The following is a 9655-nucleotide window of genomic DNA, read 5'->3' on the forward strand; positions in this document are numbered from 1 at the left end:
AAAATCAACCTTAGGATGTTCCCCCCTCCCTTCTTTCTTCTGCTCACAAAGCTTCTCCGACGTCTCTGCTCTGGAAACTTCTAACTATCTGTAAATAAGGCTGGTAACCTAGCAACATCAAGTGAACATGTTTTCCCTGCTGAATTTCACTGGGCACAATCAGATCAGCTTGTTCTATTTTGTGAAGCTTTAGACACGGTCTTCCAGGTACAGATACATATATTTCACATACTTTAGCATCACTCTCAATTTAAAACACTTTCACAGATTCTTTTAGCTCCTTAGGGGTGACGTGGGGCTTTCCCAGGAGCCCTGGGCAAAGATGTAAAGAGCAGCCCAGGATGCAGATTTTTACTCCTGGGTTCCCCTTGCTTCAAGTGGAAGTGCACTGACTCATCTCTATACCTAGTGCAGCATAAATGCCCTGGAGCATTGATCCACTATGTTGCCAGTGCCTTTGGGGGGTGGACAAAGACAAGGCTCCACCCATTCCCTGCCCCATCCCACCCACAGGCGTGAAGCAGGTGTGGCACCTCTGAGGAGACTATATCTCCCCCAGGTTGCCACCCACATTATTAGGTAGCCGATGCAAGGGTGTGTGTGTGTGAGAAAGGGTCCACTCCCCACCTCTGCCACCTAGTGGTCAGGCAAGGGAGCAGAAGGCACTCTTCTATCTTGGCACCACCTGTTGACAGATTGTCCCTGCCCTACAGTGGTCTGCCCCCTTCTGTGACTCAGCCCTCCAGATGGGTCACAAGTTGTTTCCACCCTTTCTGGAATTTGGGAGCAAGCCTCCCGGTCTGAGTGGACAGATTCAGGCTAGCAGGGCTTACACTAGTCTTCCTTGGGCTTCAGAACCTGAGCTCCAGTTCTGTTGCCCTCTCCTTTTAAAATCAGTCTTTCCAATTCCAAATATTGAATATGTTCACTGCCCTGAAGTCATGGGGGAGCTGTATCTTCTAAAATCCACTGAGCAGCCTCCTTAAAACCAGCCTCCTTAAGAGCTGTCTGCTGTGCAGAGGAGTCATTCCTTTAGAAACAGGGAAGTGTCACGACATCTAATGAGGACTGTTATTTTCTTTCTGTAACTGCAGAGAGCTGGATATCATTTCCATATAAACTCAGAAAGATATGGCTGGGAATACAGAGTGGGGAAGACATAAAGACAATGAAACCTGTTTGCACTTTTACAAAAAATTCCATGTGCTAAACAAAGAATGACCTAAATTAGGTCCACATTGTGGGTGCAGAGGCTAAGTGATGTGCTGAGGCTGAAAAACCAAGTTCCACGGATTCCAGTATTAGGAGTGGGTGGAACTCAGTGGGTGTTATGTTCAACAGTATCTCAAGCCTAACCTATTAATACTTATAATGAAAAGTATTCAAGGAAACTGCAAACACCTGACAAGGAAAAATCAGATAGATTCAGTCTGGGGACTAAAGAGCATGCTTAAACATATGTTTATTCAAATGCTCTCCGGGCTATATAAACTTTAATGCTCAAGATAAAGGAGGATTCAGAAGCATGATAATGAATTGTCATTGTTCTGCCATCTTCTGCTCCCCCCCATTCCCTTTTCATACCAGGAAACATTCATTATTTTCTGGAATGTCTGTTACAAAGCACCTTCCTTCTTCAATACTCCAGTGCCCCCTAGTGCGCCAAAGGAGATGTTCTGGCTTCCATCATCTGTACTGTAATCAAAAGAGAAAGACACCATTTTACACTGCACAGTAAGACAACGGTGTCTGAAATCTTCACAGCACTTCTCTCTCTTTTAAACAAAAGCCAGCTCCCCTCCCCACGTTTCAGAGCATTCAAATGAGTATGTTAGCTAGAATTAGGAAATCCCTTACCGATTCCTGCCCAGAACACTGTAACAGCCAAAGAGACAGTCCTGAGAGACGAATCCTGGCTGGAGACTTAGCCCAGTGACATTGGGACAGGACCCTGGAAGATTAGTCATTGCAGAGTGAATCCTCATGCCCCTCAGACATGATCAATAAAGTTCACAATTCTGTACCTCACTGACTGTCATCGACTTGATTTAACAGCTTCCCCGCTAACATGGGATGATATCACTGGAGCCTTGCCGGTGCTCTCTGCTTGGAACAGCCTCTTTTCTCTGACACCACCTCCTTGTACAGACCCCTCACAAGATACAAAAATAATGTAGCTGGATCATTCCTCAGTCACGTTCGTCACTTGGAAAAACAAGTGACGAAACCTGTACCCTATTGCAAATGGTTGCACAGACACTATGGCCAGGGAGAATTGTTGATCATGTGATTCTGGATGATTTTAAGGAGAAATCATGATTAAGGGCCTGCCTCTCTGTCATCTTCTCCAAGATCAGGTCTGATTTGTTGTACTTCAAGCTTCCTGAATTCCTGCTTCCACTGTATTTTCAACACTGGACACCAGCAACCAGCTTTTATTCCACCCTCCCAGGAGTTCCATCAGCACTTGCCAATCAACACAAGCGCTTGCCTGAGTACAGTGGAAAAAGAAGCTCTCTGCAGAGCCAGAAACTATAGAGCCCAGAAAGCCTGGTCTACAATTAGATTCAAATGTTATGAGTAGTATTTTCAAAGGAGACTAAGGCAGTGTTTCCCAAACTTGGGACACTGCTTGTTCAGGGGAAGCCCCTGGCAGGCTGGGCCAGTTTGTTTACCTGCCCCATCCGCAGGTTTTGCTGATCATGGCTCCCACTGGCCGCTGCTGCAGGCCAATGGGGGCTGCGGGAAGCGGCGAAGGCTGAGGGACATACCAGCTGCCACTTCCCGCAGCCCCCATTGTCCTGGAGTGGTGAACAGCGGCCAGTGGGAGCCGTGATCAGCTGAACCTGTGGAAGAGGCAGGTAAACAAACCGGCCTGGCCCACCAGGGGCTTTCCCTGAACAAGCGGCATCCCAAGTTTGGAAAGACTGGACTAAGGGAATTAGGTGCCCAACTGCCATTAAAATTCAATAGTAATTGTGCACCTGACTCCCTTAGGATATCACAGTTAATTAATATATAAAACAATAACTCAGCACTTTCACTCTTTATAGTATCCTCAATGTGAAAGTGCCAGACAAGTTCAAGGATGGAGACAAGGGCCAGGGAAAGATAGAAGAGCAGAGGGGGTAGAGAAAGCTGCATGAGTCTGGATCCACTTTGACTTCACACTGCAAATATGCTGCTATAGTTAAAGTGTTGGGCAGTTTCTTGAAACCCACTTTGCCTCCCTTCTTCTGTGGTGGCCCCTAATGTGGGTGACCATGGAAACAACTCATGTGCAGGAGGTTACAGGCTCAGGAAGCAATTCCCTGGACAAAGCTTCATATCTCTGCTCTAACAGTAAACAGTTCAGCTGTACTCATGAATGCCCTGGCCCCACAGAACTGACAATGGATGCTCCTCTGGACTCACAGCCTGAGCATCAGGTAGCGTTCTGGGGAGTGAGCAAAAACAAGGAAAAGGAGACAGGGAAAAGAAAAGAGAAAAGCAAAATATATAAAAGCATGCTTTTATATATGTATAGATGTAAGCAGTGTCAGGATGAGCTCCACCCTGACATCTGGTGGTGAGGTGTGGCAAGTTGTGGAAAAGAACTTCAGGGGCCGATCTCATTTGCATAGGCACACCCACCACGCCTAGAATGAGACCATAGCTGCCCAAATGGTCACTTTGGCTGCTGTGGGATCCCCAGTGTCTCTGTTATTGGGGCAGGAAGAATAAATTGTTATTACCCTGATTATGGGAACTGTGCTTGGAACTGTACGTGGCCTTTTGTTATGATGGAGGGATTCACCATCAACTAAGTAGCACTCGCTAGGCAAGGGTCATGGGTTCCAAAACTGTGTGAACGGAGAGAGGCTGGGGACAAGTATTAATACTTGGTGGCATGGGCCCCTTGGTGAGGGCCTTACATGCTGATTGCACTTCCTCCTCTCTCCACTGTGGAATATCAGAGCTAATTTTGATTTCATTAGAAGTCTAGTTATAGGCTGCTGAGCTCACTTTGGGCTGACAGTGCCCCAGCACTGGGGCTCCCCTACTATAAGCTGAGTTCACCTAAGAGCTGAAATCACTGAGTGTTGTGTTAAGTAGTGGGGGAGCCTGAAGATATATTGTGGAGCAGTTTGCGGGACGGCTGGTGAAGCAGTTTGACGCGGAGCAGTGTGTGGATGGCAGGAGCTGCTTGTGGGCCGTGGAGCTGAGTGAAGGAGTTCGTGGGGCAGCTGGCGGAGCGCAGCTGAGCGAAGGAGTTCGTGGGGTGGCTGGTGGAGCGGAGCGGAGCGCAGCTGAGCGAAGGAGTTCGTGGGGCGGCTGGCGGAGCGGAGCGCAGCTGAGCGAAGGAGTTTGTGGGGCGGCTGGCGGAGTGGAGCGCCGCTATGGAGCTATGGGGCGGTCAGCTTCAGATCACGTAAGGTGCCTCTTACCCCCGTCCCATTTCCACCCAGGTTGGGAGGTAAAGCTCCGCAGATAAACTTTCGAACTCTGGGGCTGCCCTGACCAGGGACAGAGACTTTTGGGGCATTGGACTTTTGGGACTTTGGGTGATTTGGGGTTGCTGGACTCAAGAACCAAAGGGAAAAGGGCATGCCCCAATTTGCCTGGGGTGGGGTTGTTTTTGCTCATGGGTTGTGTTATGAATCCTGTTGGTGGTGTTTCCCCAACATAATGCCACATTGTTTCTCTCTGTTATTAAAAGACTTTTGCTACACTCAGACTATGTGCTTGCGAGAGGGGAAGTATTGCCTCTTGGAGGCGCCCAGCGGGGGTGGTATATATTTGTCCCAGGTCACTGGGTGGGGGCTCGAGCCGGTTTGCATTGTGTTATTGGAATGGAACCCCTAGATATTGAACCCGGCCCTTGTTGCTGCCAACTCTGACGGGCAGAAGGGTTACATATATAAAGAAGAATCACAATACCTGAGGTGTGAAGGGACACAGGAGGAGAAATAGTAAGAAGGGCCCAACTGCCAATCAATTATCCATTGTAAAATTTTAACGTTCAGTATTCCTCTGTATACCACTGCCAGACTCATGGTAGGTCTAGCAATGGCCCAATGGATTACATCGTAAGAAACACAGGAACAGATTTAAGAATGACTTTTCTTCTCTCTGCCTACTAGGGTGCATGGTCTCTATACTGTGGCTGAGGAATTGGAAGAGGTTAACATAGAGCTAGGTATGATAACTGCTGCTAGTAGGTTGGAAGAAACAACCAGAAGAAATGGCAGAAATTCTCTCTATCCCCATGATTGAGGGAATTCAGTGTTTATTGGCAACTCAAGTGTTGGGGGTCTGGCTAAACCAAACACTGCATTTAGATCAGGTAGATGCAATAGTCAGGAAGGAATATTATTATCCCTCCAGACAAGTGCAGTGCAGCCTTATCCTTAGGAGATGAATCTTACTTCCATCATCTGTGCCATTGGCACTTCATGGTTAGACACTACAATGTGCTCTACAAGTGGCTGAATCATAACTAAATTCAGAAGAAAAGGAGTACTTGTGGCACCTTAGAGACTAACCAATTTATTTGAGCATGAGCTTTCATGAGCAACAGCTCACTTCATCGGAAGCATACCGTGGAAACTGCAGAAGACATTATATACACACAGAGACCATGAAACAATACCTCCTCCCACCCCACTGTCCTGCTGGTAATAGCTTATCTAAAGTGATCATCAAGTTGGGCCATTTCCAGCACAAATCCAGGTTTTCTCACCCTCCCCCTCCCCCCCCACACACACACAAACTCACTCTCCTGCTGGTAACAGCTTATCCAAAGTGACCACTCTCCCTACAATGTGCATGATAATCAAGGTGGGCCATTTCCAGCACAAATCCAGGTTTTCTCCCCCCCACCCCCATACACACACAAACTCACTCTCCTGCTGGTAATAGCCCATCCAAAGTGACCACTCTCTTCACAATGTGCATGATAATCAAGGTGGGCCATTTCCTGCACAAATCCAGGTTCTCTCACCCCCTCACCCCCCTCCAAAAACCACACACACAAACTCACTCTCCTGCTGGTAATAGCTTATCCAAAGTGACCACTCTCCCTACAATGTGCATGGTAATCAAGGTGAGCCATTTCCAGCACAAATCCAGGCCGTCACCTTCAGCCCCCAACTAAAACCCCTCCAACGCATTATTAAGGATCTACAACCTATCCTGAAGGATGACCCAACACTCTCACAAATCTTGGGAGACAGGCCAGTCCTTGCCTACAGACAGCCCCCCAACCTGAAGCAAATACTCACCAACAACCACATACCACACAACAGAACCACTAACCCAGGAACTTATCCTTGCAACAAAGCCCGTTGCCAACTGTGCCCACATATCTATTCAGGGGACACCATCACAAGGCCTAATAACATCAGCTACACTGTCAGAGGCTCGTTCACTTGCACATCCACCAATGTGATATATGCCATCATGTGCCAGCAATGCCCCCCTGCCATGTACATTGGTCAAACTGGACAGTCTCTATGTAAAAGAATAAATGGACACAAATCAGATGTCAAGAATTATAACATTCATAAACCAGTCGGAGAACACTTCAATCTCTCTGGTCACGCAATCACAGACATGAAGGTCGCTATCTTAAAACAAAAAAACTTCAAATCCAGACTCCAGCGAGAAACTGCTGAATTGGAATTCATTTGCAAATTGGATACTATTGATTTAGGCTTAAATAGAGATTGGGAGTGGCTAAGTCATTATGCAAGGTAGCCTATTTCCCCTTGTTTTTTCCTACCCCCCCCCCCCCCAGACGTTCTGGTTAAACTTGGATTTAAACTTTGAGAGTGGTCAGTTTGGATGAGCTATTGCCAGCAGGAGAGCGAGTTTGTGTGTGTGTGTGTGTGTGTGTGTTCCCGGGAAGCGGGGGGGGGGGGGGGGGGCGCGGGGTGAGAAAGCCTGGATTTGTGCTGGAAATGGCCCACCTTGATTACCATGCACATTGTAGGGAGAGTGGTCACTTTGGATAAGCTATTACCAGCAGGAGAGTGAGTTTGTGTGTGTATGGGGGTGGGGGGGCTGAGAAAGCCTGGATTTGTGCTGGAAATGGCCCACCTTGATTATCATGCACATTGTAGGGAGAGTGGTCACTTTGGATAAGCTATTACCAGCAGGAGAGTGAGTTTGTGTGTGTGGTTTTTGGAGGGGGGTGAGAGAACCTGGATTTGTGCAGGAAATGGCCCACCTTGATTATCATACACATTGTGAAGAGAGTGGTCACTTTGGATGGGCTATTACCAGCAGGAGAGTGAGTTTGGGGGGGGGGGGGGTGGAGGGTGAGAAAACCTGGATTTGTGCTGGAAATGGCCCAACTTGATGATCACTTTAGATAAGCTATTACCAGCAGGACAGTGGGGTGGAAGGAGTTATTGTTTCATGGTCTCTGTGTGTATATAATGTCTTCTGCAGTTTCCACGGTATGCATCCGATGAAGTGAGCTGTAGCTCACAAAAGCTCGTGCTCAAATAAATTGGTTAGTCTCTAAGGTGCCACAAGTACTCCTTTTCTTTTTGCGAATACAGACTAACACGGCTGTTACTCTAAATTCAGAAGCTGGAAGTGGTGGAGAAAGCATCTGCCTTGGTTAGCAGGGCATCTATAAAGAACATCAGACACTGCACTGAATACCTGTGAGCTTTCAGATGATTTTAAGGCATTGGCATGGACATATAAAGCCCCAAATGACCTGGGAAGGGCCTACCTCTCTCCTCATGAGTGGGCAGTTGCAATCAGCAGAAGCACTGATGCTAGAGTCTTCTCTGGATGACAGAGGGAATTGCAAGAAGTGCATTCTCCATCCAGGTAACCCAGCTTTATTAACTTTCAGTGAATGCTGTAGGGCACATTTGTTTCACCTGACCTTTGAAGAAAACTAGGGGATATTTGAAGATGAGTGGGGGTCTGGGCATTACAATTTCATTATAGGCAGCTGCTAGGGGAATGGGATAAGCTGATTAAACTGTATTTTGTTTGCAATTTTAAACAGCTGACAAGGTGCTCAAAACCTGTGGCATTTTTTACTGTTTATAAATCAAAAGCAAATATATAAAATAAAATAAACCCATAGCTAAATCTTGGACGTAAACAGATGGAACAGAAACATAATATTCACAATATACATGTGTCAAACAGGAATGCATAGTTGCTGTAATGTGCTTGGATTCCTATGTAATAATTATAACTAGGTTCTACTTCCTCTCAGTATGTTCTAGCTTAATTGGAAGCCAGGATCCAGCACAAAACCAAAACAACATTCAAACAGGCATTTATGCACTGGATTCAACTTCAGCATTTGCATGATCTCAATTTGTTCATTCAAAATGATACTACAGATACGTTTGCAGGTAGAATATCCTGCCTGTTTATGTGATTACCCATGTTTATAAATGCTATGTTTATCTTCAAGCTTTTTTAATAATTTAAACTAATTAAAGTTAATAGTCCTTGGATGTTACAAAAGAGAACTTCACTGGTATTCACAAATGAATGCAAACTAATATGATCCCTATTTTGTATTAAATGGTGTATTATTATATATCATTAATCTATAAAAGCTTTATCTGACTTGCAGAAATTAAGACCCAAATTAACAGCAATTAATGTCCAACCATAAACAGACATTAGTGTACTATAACATTGAAAAAGGTGTTAATTGCATTAATACCCCAGTGTAATAGGGATAAATTGGATTTTACTTAAATTACTTTTTACTTAGTGAGATTAGTTACCTTAGTGGCAGCCACTCTGCCCTAGCTGCATAATCATCATTTTTCATGATTCCCATTATTTTTCCTCCATCTAGGACATGAGTTAAAACATTATTATACAAATGTCACCATCATGCAAAGTTGTTTCGTATTATGGACTCCTTGAAGGCTTAACAGCCAGTGCAGAGCTGCCCTAGTTTGAAGTTAGAACGTGCTAGGACTATGAATCTTCAGGGGTGCAGCACCTTCTACTAGCTGGTGCATAGGCAGCGTTGGGGCCAGACAGCCCTTTGAGGGATCTGTCCTGCTTTCTTAGGAGCAAAGGGATTACAATTGTGCCTAGCTGTTTGCACAGGTACAAGGGTGGGGGGTGTCCTTTTTTCTGGGAACAATCTGACTTTAGAATACATCTGCACTGCAAAAAAACCCCACCAACCTATGGCAGTAAGTCTCAGAGCCTGAGTCCACAGACTCACGTTAATGGGATTCATACAACGGCACTAAAAATAATAGTGCAGATGTTTCTACTCAGGCTCTGAATCCTGGGAAGGAGGGTGGGTCTCAGAAACTGAGCTCCAGCCCAAGCAGGAACATTTACACTGCTCTTTTTAGAGCTGTAGCCCAAATCCTCGTCTGGGCTCCGAAACTGTCACAGGGGGGTGTTCTTTGCAGTATAGACAAACCCATCATAGAGACCCTTCAGAAAACCTTCCCCATGATACTTCTTTTACACTGAGATTAGCAATCGTTTCTGAGTGCCCAAAACTGTGAGTCACTTCACAGGAAGGTTCTTGTCCCACATTGTTTACAATCTAAACCCACTGATGTGAGGTGACATATGTGCTGTCCCAGTATATTTATAAATGACAGTCCTCCGGGCCTAGTCAGAACTGACTCAAAATCAACAGAAGTGTTTTGCAAGG

The 9655-nt window shown here is 45.9% G+C and overlaps 1 long non-coding RNA gene across 1 annotated transcript; it reads right to left on the reverse strand.

The window, feature by feature from the left end:
* Positions 1-1445: 1445 nt before the first annotated feature.
* Positions 1446-2174, reverse strand: LOC311519795. The gene is made up of 2 exons (XR_014711379.1): positions 1858-2174; positions 1446-1695 (listed from the first exon to the last, which is right to left on the reverse strand). It is a non-coding gene; the product is annotated as an uncharacterized lncRNA (long non-coding RNA).
* Positions 2175-9655: the final 7481 nt, after the last annotated feature.

The sequence above is a fragment of the Lepidochelys olivacea genome, assembly GCF_965140295.1.
Source record: "Lepidochelys olivacea isolate rLepOli2 genome assembly, chromosome: 4".
Classification (NCBI taxonomy): Eukaryota; Metazoa; Chordata; order Testudines; family Cheloniidae; genus Lepidochelys; species Lepidochelys olivacea.